The following is a 14,569-nucleotide window of genomic DNA, read 5'->3' on the forward strand; positions in this document are numbered from 1 at the left end:
ACGTACATCTACCTACGCAAAGAATGTTCGACATCGAAAAGCTGCAATCACAACAGACAGCCAGAAGATTCGCGACTCGACTCTCACTCCTGCTCTCGGAGAGCACTGCCCAACAAACCGGCATCCACGAACAATGGAGCAACATTTCTCATTCTCTACGTACCGCCGCCGAAGCAGAAATCGGATTCCGGCGAGCCCGAAAAAACAATTGGTACGACGAGGAATGTCATGCTGCCGCCGAAAGAAAGGATGCCGCCTATAGAGCCACGCTGCGATCGGGCGCAACGCGAGCCATGTGGGATCGCTACAGAGAGCTGAAAAAGGAAGAGAGCCGTATTATCCGAAAGAAGAAACGGGAGGCCGAAATACGTGAGTGCGAAGAGCTTGAGATGCTGGCCAACAGGAACAACGCCCGAAAATTTTACCAGAAAGTTCGGCGGCTTACAGAAGGTTTTAAGACCGGGGCGTTTTCCTGTAAGAACAAAGACGGCGATCTGGTGACTGACGTACAGAGCAATCTTAAATTATGGAGGGAACACTTCTCGAACCTGTTAAACAGTGACAGCTGCGCATGTCATAGAGAATGTGAAGATCCCGATACCCCAATCGATGACGACGGAATTGTAGTTCCGTTACCCGACCATGACGAGGTGAGAATAGAAATATCACGGCTAAAGAACAACAAAGCCGCGGGCGCCGACGGACTGCCGGCTGAGCTATTCAAACATGGCGGCGAGGAGCTGGTAAGGTGCATGCATCAGCTTCTATGCAAAATATGGTCGGATGAAAGCATGCCTGCCGATTGGAATTTAAGTATGCTCTGCCCAATCCATAAGAAGGGCGATCCTGCAATTTGTGCCAATTACCGCGGGATTAGTCTTCTAAATATCGCCTATAAGGTTCTAGCGAGCGTATTGTGTGAAAGGCTGAAGCCCACCGTCAACCAACTGATTGGACCTTATCAGTGTGGCTTCAGACCTGGAAAGTCTACCATCGACCAAATATTCTCAATACGCCAAATCTTGGAAAAGACCCATGAAAGGAGAATCGACACACACCACCTTTTCGTCGATTTCAAAGCTGCATTCGACAGTACGGAAAGGAGTTACCTGTATGCCGCGATGTCTGAATTTGGTATCCCCGCAAAACTAATACGGCTATGTAAGATGACGTTGCTCAACACCAGTAGCGCCGTCAGAATTGGGAAGGACCTCTCCGAGCCGTTTGATACCAAACGAGGTTTCAGACAGGGTGACTCGCTGTCGTGTGACTTCTTTAACCTGATGTTGGAGAGCATAGTACGAGCCGCAGAACTTAATCGCTCAGGCACAATTTTTTATAAGAGCGTACAATTGTTGGCGTATGCCGATGATATTGACATCATCGGCCTTAACAACCGCGCTGTTAGTTCTGCCTTCTCCAAACTTGATAAAGAGGCAAAGCGAATGGGTTTGGTGGTGAACGAGGACAAAACGAAGTACCTCCTGTCTTCAAACAAACAGTCGGCGCACTCGCGTATCGGCACCCACGTCACTGTAGACAGTTATAATTTCGAGGTTGTAAAAGACTTCGTCTATTTAGGAACCAGCATTAACACCGATAACAATGTCAGCCTTGAAATCCAACGTAGAATCTCTCTTGCCAACAAGTGCTACTTTGGACTAAGTAGGCAACTGAGTAGTAAAGCCCTCTCTCGACGAACAAAACTAACACTCTACAAGACTCTCATCATGCCCGTCCTAACGTATGGCGCAGAAGTTTGGACGATGACAACATCCGATGAAGCGACGCTTGGAGTGTTCGAGAGAAAGATTCTGCGTAAGATTTTTGGACCTTTGCACGTTGGCAACGGCGAATATCGCAGACGATGGAACGATGAGCTGTATGAGCTTTACGACGACATAGACATAGCGCAGCGAATAAAGATCCAGCGGCTACGTTGGCTGGGTCATGTCGTCCGAATGGATACAAACGCTCCGGCTTTGAAAGTATTCGATGCGGTACCAGCTGGTGGTAGCAGAGGAAGAGGGCGGCCTCCACTGCGTTGGAAAGATCAGGTGGAGAAGGACTTGGCTTCACTTGGTGTGTCCAACTGGCGCCGGTTAGCACGAGAAAGAAACGACTGGCGCGCTTTGTTAAACTCGGCCAAAATCGCGTAAGCGGTTATAGCGCCAATTAAGAAGAAGAAGAAGTAGCTTGGACGATGGCAGCATTCGATAAACGATCCTAGCAGGAACATTCTTAGTAGCCAGGCAGCCGGTTCCACATTACCGGAATGACTCGGGTTTTTCCCGACCAAGAGCTGACTCCTCAGTGAACTAGCGCGGTTTAGTGTGCCGTACCGCACCCCCAATCTATCGTCACAGAAGCAATCCTATGCAGCAAGCCTGCTCCAAATACTTCTCTTCAGGGCTGGCATCGAAGACAACCCTGGACTCGAATTTTTCTATCGCTGCGTATGCCAAAAACGGCTTCACCCAAACTCAACATCAATTAGATGTACTCAATGCGACGGTGGTGCAGTCTTAAGACCAGCTTAGTGAAATGCAATTCCTGCAATGGTTGGTCCCATTTTCGGAGGTGGTGTAGCCACTACCCTAGATTGGCCTTGTGACTACGATGCCCCCTGCTGTAGATCCTCCACCCACAACCTCGCACCGTGGCGTGGCCGCTCACCACTATCAGGTCGCAACAACAACAGCGGAACAACAGTGCGCCACTTACTTTCTCCAGCGAGAAGGTTCAGGAGGCCATCACCAAAGCTAACTCTTCTAAACAGCCATTGACCCTGACGGACTTAAAATGTTAATGCTGAAAAACTTGGGTCCATTGGGAGTAGGATTCACAAGGGTATTCAATCTGTCTATGGCCACTTTCATAATTCCTGACAAATGGAAAGCAGTAACTCGCTAACCAAGAGGAAAACACCTAACTCCACCCAAATTAACCTCGGGCTTTACCAAAACCGCCCCTGCGAAAGGACTGTCCTAGTAGCGCTCTATCTGAAGAAGGCTTTCGATACAATCAGCCACTCCACGCTACTATATGACAGTAGATATACTACAGTCGATACTCTCGCCGAGGGCTGAAGAAGTGGCTCGCGAATTATTTAAGTGGTCAGCACTCGTCTGTCATCTTTCGAGATCAAAACTCAAAACAGAGGAAGATAAAGCAAGGTGTTCCGTAGGGTGGTGTCTCATCACCCTTGCTTTTCAACTTCTACATATCGAAGCTCGCCCAGCCACCAGAAGGGGTCTCCTATGCTGACAACTGTTCGCTAATGGTGTCGAGCAATGACATCGATGGCCTGTGCTTCAAAGTAATTGATTACCTCTCCAGCCTTCCTCGCTTTTTTACATCGAGAATCTCAAACTTTCCTCCATTAAATTCACGGAAGTCTCTTTACCATCTGGATAAAGGAGGTCAAAGGTCAGCTCGATGTCAATCGCACCAATACCGATAGTAAACAACCCCAAAATTTTGGGAGTTACCTTCGATAGTTTGGTCTCCTTTTCTGCGCACACAACCGCATTTGCTACTGAAGTCCAAAACCGCAACAAGGCCCTCAAACCGCTTGCCGGCAGTACTTGGGGCAAAAACAAAGAAATGTTGCTGGCGACATTTTAGCAATTGGCCGACCGGTTCTAAATTATGCTGCCCTTGTCCGGTTACCTGAAACTAGTGATTCGCAGTGGATTAAGTTTCAGACATCCCAAAATGCTGCAATTAGGATAGCCACGGGATGCTTCCGAATTTAGCTATCTTTACGGAGGATTGTTTTGGAAACATTTGGAAACAAAAAGGTTTCCAAATGGATGCAATCTATACAGATTTCTTTAAGGCTTTTAATAGGGTATCTCACGCAATATTAATAGCTAAACTTGAGCCTTTTGGCTTTTACTCTCAATTTCTTAAGTGGCTAATTTCCTATCTCAATAAAAGGCACTGTGTCGTTCGACTTGATAATGTATCATCTTATTCTTCTATTGCTTCGTCTGGTGTTCCCCAAGGTAGTGTTCTAGGTTCGTTACTATTTATCCTTTTATTTAAATTTATTTAACGATATTTCCTCCTGATTTTCATTGTGTAATTTTCTTCTATACGTGGATGATCTAAAAATCTAATATATTACGAAATTAAATGTCCAGAGTCTGTTCGGAGAGCTTTTGTGCGTTTTGCTTTGCGCTCGATGAAATTCGTTGATTCCATCCCGTCTTATCGATCTCGTTGCTTATTAATAAAACAAATGTCCTTAAAGTCTAAACGTGTTCCTTTGTCGATGTGATTTGTCTGCGATATTTGGAGAGATGAATGGCAGATGCATGGAACTGATATGCCAGTTTGCCATTCAAGTACTCAAAATCGTAAAGAAGCATTACCGTTTAAAAATTTCATGTATGAGGCAAAGCAAAACAACCATTCCGAGCCCATTGCACTATAGCACAGAGCTTATACCTAAAATACCAATTCTAAAAAAAGGGAATCTATTACCTACAAAAGGAACAATATTCCAGCGTAAAGTCGTAGTTTACATGCCCCAATTCCAATACCGTCTCTCCAGCTTGTCCGTCTAAAAGCAATATGTTTATACGCGAGTCGAACAGCTTCACTCCATTGGCAAAATAGCATAAGCAAAGAATTTGTTTCCATTACATATGGTATTTGCCAACTCATGGCACGTCACATCAGCGCATTGAAGCCACAGCGGCTCACTCCTCGAACGCCGTAACCCACACCGAACGAACTGTGTCCACCAAGTGCCACGGCTGACAACAATAGCAAAAGGCAGAGATTTGCAGATTTTCAGATTTTCTAATTTTCGACTTTTAGTAGCATTTTTCAACACGTCATGTAAATATTTGTATAACAACTCACATTCCGTATTCATTTACATAGCCAGCGCCAACCAAAGCCAATCATCACCACCACGCATTCTTCAATTTCAGCCAGCATACACGAAGCCAACGCTGCTGCTGCCATGGACACGTGTCAGAATGTCCAATAGGCAACACCATCATCATCCTCACAGCCAACACCACCACAAGCAGGAAAATCGGCAGGAGCAGCAGCAGGATGTGTGTAAACATTGAGATTTTTCCGCTAAACCGCCGCCACTACCGCCGTTGTTGTTGCTGCTGCCGGTGCTACGAATAGAAGAGAGGCTAATAAATAAATCGGCCAACCAAATTGAGCAGACGTCATCACCTTTTATGTTGTTGGGGTTCAATGGTTCGCTGACTCGTTGGCTCGCAGCACCGCATGGCTAGCGGTAAAGTACGTACGCCTGTATGTATGTATGTATGTGTATGCATGTTTGTTATGTAATGTTTTGAATGACTTGCCGACTTGTTGGCTTAGCTCCTCCGATGCTTGTGTGTGCTTGAACCTTAGCTATGGTGGACTTGTAAGTTTGCTGACAGCAAGCCATGAATATGTTGAGTACCTCTGTGTGGTGGTGTGTGTAACAGTGAGGTGTTGGTGACTTTGTTTATACTTCTTTTGTTCTGTTTTATTTACTGTTGTTATTATTGTAATGCAGATCATTGATTTTACACATTTTGAATAAATAATGACCGTTGTGATGTTGGTTGGCTGGTGAATACGTCGAATACGATAAATTTACTTTGGCGAGAAATTGCCTTAAATGCAAATGAAATTAAGTGGATTTCACAGTTGAATGGATTGAGAAGGCGCGAAGGGCGTTTGCATTTTTTTTTCATTGAGGGTGTGAAATTTTCAATGTGGCATGCAAATATGTAATTTTTATGTTGTTAATTTTGACCGCAATTCGTCAAATATTAAATTTGCGTTGGAGTGAAATATTTGCGAAGTGTTTAAAATGCATGAAAAGCAAATGAAATCAATGCTATTAGGAATAAATTTATTAATTTAAATGTCCTAATCAGGATCCTAATGTATGGCATAGAAGCGTGGACGATGACAATATACGTTGAGGCATCGCTTGGAATGTTTGAGAGAAAGATTCTGGGGAAGATTGTTGGACCTTTGCACGTTGGTGTGGCTTCGTTGGCTGGGTCATATCGACCAAATGTATACCAACACTTCGGCTCCGAAAGTATTCGACCCCGTACCAGCTGGTGATAGCAAAGGAAGAGGAAAACCTAATCTGCTTTGAAAAAATCAGGTGGAGCAGGACTTAGTTTCACTTGCTGTTTCCTACTGGCGCTGGCTAGCACGAGAAAGAAACAATTGGCGCGTTTTGCAAACTCGGCCAATATCGCATAAGCGATCATCGTGCCAATTGAAAAGAGAAGATCAGGCACTTATTGCTCAAATGCTTGGCGTTAGCCCATCCGCAATCAGAGGCAAGCACATGTGACAGATGATTTATTTTCCAATCTCATCAGCGGCCGTGATAGCTGAGTGCTTCTGTGCGTGACTATTATTCGGTAGAGCCTTGAGAGGTAGAAGACTCGAAACCCAGTGAGGCTATAAAACACCGAATGATAGAAAAAATTGCTCTCTAATAGCGATCACCCCATTGAAAGCAACGGCAAACCTCCGAGAGTAGGTGTAATGGTTGACGTGCCAGTCTGGTACTCCTCAAGTAGCACCGAAGCGCCGTTTTGATACCATTGCGAAACCTCCAACAGGCAGACATCTACAGCCAACCAGAGCTGTTGATATAATGGAGAAGATTGATGGGATTTAGGTTGGCGCACTGCTCCTACATTATAGTCCGTCCAAAGAGCTTCCCACCAAACCAGGCATCCATACGTTAAAATTGGCAAAACCACTGTGTTGTACATCCACAGCATGGCCTGTGGCTTGAATCCCCATTTTTTACCGAACATAGATTTTTTACCGAACATAGATTTGCAATCTTTACCCGATTTTCAATGTGTAGCTTCCAATGGAGCTTGGAGCCAAGTATCACTCCAAGATACCTAACTTCCGATGAAAGCGGGAGAACGTGGTTGTTTAATTTGGGAAGTCGAAAGGATGAATGTTTATATTTTCTGGTAAATATATTAGTACCAGCTCCGTTTTGTCAGTGTTGAATCGGAGGCCGCAAGTGGTAGCCCAGCAACTGAGTACAACTTTTCCAAGTGACAATTGACTCCGCCCTGAAGCACCCTCTATATCTATGAAGGCCGCCAAAGTGAATTGTTCGCCTTCCAGAGATTTTTCCACAGTCCCTACCATCTCGCTAGAAATAATTTGGATAAAGTCCACCAAGGTGCTTGTTTTCTAAAGCATCACAGGCAAGATATCGTCAGAACCAATTTTAAATGACTCGATGGAGGACTTCGGTGGGTATCTCGTGAATAACTTTAGTAATGTTGGCTTCCAATGTCTCAATCGATTTAGACTTTACCCATCCCCACAAATCCCACAAATAAAAGTCCAAAGATGTGATATCACGTGATCTTGGTGGCCAATCAACTGATCCGAGACGAAAGATAAATTGTTCATCGAAACGACGACGCAGTAAATTAATTGTTTCACGGGCTGTATGGCCAGTAGCGTCGTCTTGTTTGAGCCGATGAACCCAATGCTGTAGAGATCATGGGCTTCAATTTCCGGCATTAAAAAAAATCGTTTATCATGGCGCGGTAGCGTTCGCCATTCACTGCTACACTGGTGGCAGCCTCGTCTTTGAAGAAATATGGGCCGTTGATTCCTCCAACCCAAAGACCGCACCTTGTTGTTTTTAAGGGATATAATGGCTGTTCTTAAGGGGTTTTGGTTTGCTCTGCAGCCCAAGCACGACTATTTTGCTGATTGACGTATCCTTTAAGCCAAAAATGGGTATCATCGCTATACACCATAAGTTGGCCTCAACGCGCGATGAATACTTTTCACAGAGCGACGCTTTTCGTAATACAATTGTACGATTTGTAACGCGTAAGTTGATGCCTTAGTCTTTCCAATCCAATATCAATGAATACTGGCAAAAATTATGTATTTAGTTTGACGGTAGTTATCCGTGATCTATCGAAAAACTCTATTACAAAATGCACCTTCAATCTGATCACCCTTTATATGACTATCTGCACTTTTTACTATTCATTCCCTCTCTTTCGTTTTATTTTGAAAATATTATCTATTTTTATAGCTTTGACTTCTTCACAGTTAACTGAACTCTCATTCATTAGCTTCACATATGTGCTCATACATATAAAGGGTGTGTCAAAATTAACTATATTTTTCTTGCGTTTGTTTGCTGACCATTCATTTGGCAATTCATAACATGAAGGTTCTAATTATTTTGGATTTCCTAAAACGAAAAATGTTAGGCGATCATCCAGAGATGAATCGGAAATACGTTCAACTTATACAGGGTGGTCGGTGGCATAACTTGGTTTTAAATTTCAAAGTTCTTCATAAACGGTGAGAGTATGAGCGGGCCGGGACGGCATTAGCTTCGTTAATCGTGCGGGCTGTCAAGTCAGGATGTCACAGTGAATGGGTGAACAATTTGCGTTCGCAATCGAAGCGTATTTTAAGGCCAATAACACAGGCCTGCGAAATCTCGCTTTTTTACAGTTTCTACAACTGCTATAGGTGCTTCTTGAAGGTTTTTTTATGCTGAAAACGAGTATGACCTTGAAAATGCTCCAGCACGCCAGGATTTTTGGCAATTTGAGGTTAAATAGTCAAAAAATGCAGATTTTGGCCATTTTTTAAATTTTTTTTTTGAGCAAGTTAAAGTTTTTTTTTTAATTTTCCACAACGGCATCGCAAAGTACTACGCTATAGCTTAAAGGTCCTTTTTTTTAAATATTTTTACGATTTATATAAAAAAAGTCTATTTTGAATTGGAGACTTTTAGATATGCAAATTCAACCTTTCTAACTCTCTACCGCCCCTGTAAAGAGCGAATTGAAAATAGTATAACTTTTTTTATATTAAACGCAAAAATATTTTTAAAAATGGATTTTCTTATGCAACTGCTCGACGTACATTTTGCTCACGTTACAATATTTGACGTTTACATGATGCTTCCGCGAAGGTTCTAAGTTGAAGTTCGATGGCAATCAGCCAACGGCCGAGGTCCAGCCATCCATTGAGAACAAACGAAAATAGTGAAATCGTCGCTACAAGTTTGAATGATAATCCCCGTCGGTCCATGCGCAAGAGAGTAGCTGCCCTGAAATATCAAAAACCCGTTGAAGAAGTTTCTTAGTCTTCACCACTTCAAAATTCAAATCGGGCAAGCGCTTAAACCTAACAATTCTAAAATAATTTGCATAAAAATGTCTGCGAGACAAAGTTGGAGTGAGGAAGCTCATTTTCATTTTAATGGAAGTGTAGATAAGCAAAATTGGCGTTACTAAACACCTAAAATGTAGAACTCACCATTAAAACATTAACAGTCACGAACAGTCTCAAAGTGGTGTGGTGTGCATTGCCAAGCAATGGAATAATTGAAAATATTATATATTTTTTTAAACTCGTCCAGAACAAGCAATTTCTGTGGACGGCGCATGTCGACCGATTATTTTCTGCCATTTTCATTACACAAACGTAGTGTGAGCAAGATAGTGCCACGTTGCACTCGGCCATAGAGACTAAACACTTCCTGTTTTCAGCCCTAACAAACTGATAAGTCGTTTCGGACTTCCTATGGACTTTTTTCTGTTGGGGTGCCACTCTCTTTCGATCTCTGGAGAAAGGAAGTAAAAGACTTTTATTAAACAACTTCGACTTAGAATTGAAAAATCTGAGGGTCTTTCCAATACTTACAGTGTCTTCCAGACGAAAGTAATGGCAATTGGGGAAGCGTACAGGCTACAAATCGCAAACTTCTCTTTTAGGGGCAATATAGCTATTGTTAATATTTCGAGAATGTTTGTTTGCCGCACGATCAATCGTTTTTTCCCAAACGTCTGAAGTGACAGACAGAAAAAGAAGTGGTCGTCCTCGCTTGGTTCGAACCAGTGCAGCCCTAAAAGCCCTTCTGGCTTCGGGGATGAATTCGCAGAAATCTCCTTAGAGAGCAGAAGTTAAGTCCAGGGAATTGAATGTATCGACCGGATCCATGTCAGGACTAACTAGAGATGATCTCCACATCAAAGCCTTCCGTCGCTTAACTGGTCATCTTTTGACAACGCGCTTGAAGAAAAATTAGACTCGACAGATGCAGGCAGCTTCTTCGGTGGCATGCGGTCAACGGCCATGAAACTATTTTTTTCACAGATGAGAAAATTTTCACTGTTGAAGAAGCAAAGTACAAAATCTATGCTAAAATAAAGAGGAAAAAATTTTGTTCCAAGGGTTCACACTCCGTAATGGTTTCGTGGGGAGTGTCTTTTAAAGGCGTTACATCTCTTCATTTCTGCGAAAAGGGGTTATGACCGAGGCAAATGTGTACCAGAAAAATGTGTCAGAAGGCGTGGTGAAGCAGTTGAGCACAATCCCTCTCTTCAATAGAGAGCTTTGGATCTTCCAGCAAGTTTCCGCTTCAGCCCATAAGGCAAAAACCACACAGCAGTGGCTGAAAAACAATATTCCTGGGTTCATAGCCGCAGAAGAATGGCCGTCTGAATAGCCAACCTGCAATCTAAGTATTGGATTCGACTACAACAACCTCTGCGCTAGTGGAACAAAGCAGAAATAGCCTTACCACCTTGAGTGAAAACCATAAAGTTACCTTAATCTGGCTACTGGGACATCGGAATATTGAATGAAACGGAAAAGCGGACGAACTGACAAGAGGAGGATCTGCCATGGATAACATTCTTTGAGTGTCAGTATTCACACCCCGGAGTGCAATCAAGAATGCAACCTCCTCCAAATGTCTACGAATCGCGGATTCTTGATGGGATCAGACAACCTACAAAGTCAGCAGAACGGTATGGCCCACCTACAACCGGAAACAAACGACAACATTGACAAATATGAAACGATTGGATGCAGGCAGCCAAAATGGGCATCCCTTATAATATATACTGTCATAATTGTAACCAACCGGAGAAAAAGGAAACTATATTCCATTTCCTCTGCCCTGCCCTATTCAACTCTGGCAAAGCGCTTTTTGAAATCCTCGAAGAGCTGGCCGCCATAGCCGTAAACAACCTTAACAGGTTTCTTAAACGCACAGACTAGATACCATATAATCGTGAAGGAATAATCGCATAACTCGTTAGTAGCGAGGATATGGCAACAAAATGGTGCAGAAGCCCCAATTCAACCAACCAATCAACCTCAAAAGTAAAGTCTATGAAACAAATCCAGCAAACACCTCAGCACCTCGTTCTCAGATTTTTGCCATTCCCACATCACTTCTCCAGCGATTGGCATGTAGTACGAAAGCCAGGTTACAAGTGTTTATCCGGCTAAGTTTTAGAGAAAATAATTACATAATAAATGAAAAAAATCCTCAATTATCTTTTTTGTAACATTTATTGAAATAAACTTTTATTATTAGTAATAATTTCTTAATTTATCATTTACCTCCTAATTCAACCACCGGACTCTCTGTTTTTTCAAATATGCCAAAATATATTATTACTGAAATTTTCTCTAAAAAGTGAACCTTCAAAGCGAACATGAGAGTGGCATTTATCGTATGCTGCATTACAAAAATAACCTCCAAAACCCAAATCACTTTGTGATACCCTGTATTCCGCTAAAACTCCTATACTCATTTCCACCGCTCTTTGCCAATAAAAAAATTGTTGTAATACTTTTTTCCATTTCATATTATGTTCCAGTGACCACACAAGTCATCTTTTGTCGTTTGTGCCACAATAGCATTGTACCCGCATAATTGCTTTTAAGCCTGCAACCAACCGCGGACAAAGCAGCTACGATATATTTTATTTCGATTTCGCTATTCCACTCTGCAAACACAATACGAGTAGATATGCAAATAAATATTTGCGGATATTTTTAAAAGCGGAATAGGTTTTTATACCCAGCGCATCGGCAAACAGTGGATTACAATTTTATAGGTAAACTAACTGCATCTAATGTGAGTAAAAGCGCCTCGAAATTAGGAAAGTAAGGAAAAATGTAGATAAAGGTGTAACAAATTACTCGCAAGATAACTCAGCAGTCATAGTAGTAACTTGGAGTGAGATTATGTCTATTACGAATGTGGCTGCCAAGAGCATCTTAGCCTTTATTAGGGTACCTGCAAGTGATCGGGTATTGGGGAGACGTGATACCTAAGTTTTTGAATTTTTCATACTGATGAGAAGAATCAATTAAGTCGTTGCTGTCTAACCGAGACGCTGAAATTTAGAAAGTTGAAGTGACAATCAAGCTGTCATAGATCTTTAACAAGTCAAGGTTTAACTCTGTTAGTTAACATAAGGAACTTTTTTGGCTGCCTAGTCAAAATACATAGAATACTTGTCCAAACTAGGCTCTAACCAGTCTTTCTTTAGTCGTTAAACTAAATGCCAGTTCTCCAAATATTTTAATTCTTAAATTTTTTTAAATAAATTCAAGTCCTTATACATGACGTGCATTTCGCAGAGTTTTAACTTCCAAAACTCCTACCTGTTTTTGTTGTTGTTGTAGCAGAATAAGCATTCTCCATAGATGGAAATGTCCTGACCACCCATGGTCGCATTAAAGAACGAGGCGTTCCGTAACGTTGAACCTACTATCGTGGGTTCAAACTTGTCCTTAGTTCGAACACATTAAAATGATAGATTCGCATGCCTTAAGGAGCCTGAGAAGAAAGTGGATCACATTTGTCCCTCATCTAATGAGACATGGGTTAAAATGGCAGCAAAAATAGTAAAAAATTAAAATTTTCTTTCCTCTGTTTTCTTCGTGTTAGGTTTTGTTAGAATGAAATCGCAAAATTTAGGGTCTGCTTGGTATTGTTTGGACATCACAGGTTTTGGATGACTATTTGATCCGACAGTTCCTTGTATAAAAGCCCTCCCAGTTTGTTTTTCTGGTGCTAGTACTCGTTTATTTTTATACCTATAGTTTTTGCAGTAATTATAGATATTTAATTCATTTCTAATGGTATGTGATATATCCCTACCGAGAGTTTAACCGACCACTACCCACGAACATCAGAGTCTTGCAACTTCGATCCTGGACTTTGATCTGAACTCTTAAGATCTTATTCGGGTTAAGTGAGTTTGAATTTTCTGCACTCGTATTTCCATTAATGCGCTTTAATGTAATTTATCAAAATCATTTTCATAGCCCACAAAGCAATTCATGCTTTCAGCAACAATACATCCTTCTTGACGCCTTTGCAATTTTGCACAAGAAATTATATGTTAGCTAATTAATGCCTGTCTGCTGCCCATAGAATTTCTGAAGCAGAACTGGGAACGACCCATTTCTGCTTCACATTTCGTGCAGATTCTGGTACTAATAACAATGAGGAATGTCTTAAGAACATGGTTAATCAGGCGGCAGAGCTTCAAATCATTGTATTTTGTAGATTTTAACCAATGGATTTGGATGCACTCCGGTAGTATAAATTGTATTGAAGAAGTTCTCGATCAGACTTATATTTTCCTCGCCGATTAGTTTTAACACTTCCACTGATTCCGCAGATTATCTAAGCCAACAGCTTTTTTATATTTGAATGCTTTTATTGCCTTTACAATTTCAGCACTTGTTATTAGTATCATAGAACCGTCGATTCTAAAGGTATTGACGATAGATTCAAACTTGGTTTTCCCTTGTTGTTGAATGTAAAGTTCCTCTCGTCTCTGCTGGATTCTTGACAATTTGACCAGTGCCATTAGTTGAAATAAAATTTAATCATCTGCTTTAATTACAGTTCTCCAAAATGTGCGTTGGTCAAATAAATCCCATTTCTGTCCACCCATAGACACTTGTATACTCGTTCAATTTATTTTTTAATGACTGAAGTGCAGTAAATATGCAGATATGTCAAAGACCAAAGCAGAAGTGCTTATGTTGTCAAGTGTTCTATTAAACATACACCTTTATGCAATATTTAAACGCGTATACATATGAATTGGTGACGGGTGTTCTGTTAGACGCATAGAACTTGCAGTAAAGATTTCTGTCAAATCAGCAATATAACCAAGCACATGGCATTTCTATTCAGTATAGATACACTCTAGTAAATTATCAGATAAAGGTTTGAAACCAAAGTAAGTTTGTATGTTAAATCGTGAATATTCTAATAGCGGTATTTCTGACATGCCTCATAAAAATATCTGCCGTTCGGAGTCGGTTTGAAACTGCAGGTCCCTCCATTTGTGGAACAACATCAAGATGCACACCACAAATAGGAGGAGGAGCTCGGCCAAGCACCCAAAAAGGGTGTAAGCGCCAATTATAAAAGGTGGTTAAATTTCAAGGACCGATGTTGAATGTGAACCACACCTAAACGTCAAGCTTTTTCTGCATTTCATTTGACATTTTTCAATTTCAGACTAACTCAATTTTAACCATGGAAAAATATACAATCGAGCAACGCGTTATTCAGGCTTATTATGAAAACGGGCGTTCAAATCAAAAAGCATATCGCGCACTTCATCTTCAATGATGAGGCACATTTTCACCTCAGTGGACTCGTCAATAAGCAGAATTGCCGCATTTGGGCGAATGATAATCCAAGAGTGATTGCCGAAAAACCAATGCACCCACA

This window comes from Anastrepha obliqua, chromosome 2 (assembly GCF_027943255.1).
Source record: "Anastrepha obliqua isolate idAnaObli1 chromosome 2, idAnaObli1_1.0, whole genome shotgun sequence".
In the NCBI taxonomy this organism is placed as follows: Eukaryota; Metazoa; Arthropoda; class Insecta; order Diptera; family Tephritidae; genus Anastrepha; species Anastrepha obliqua.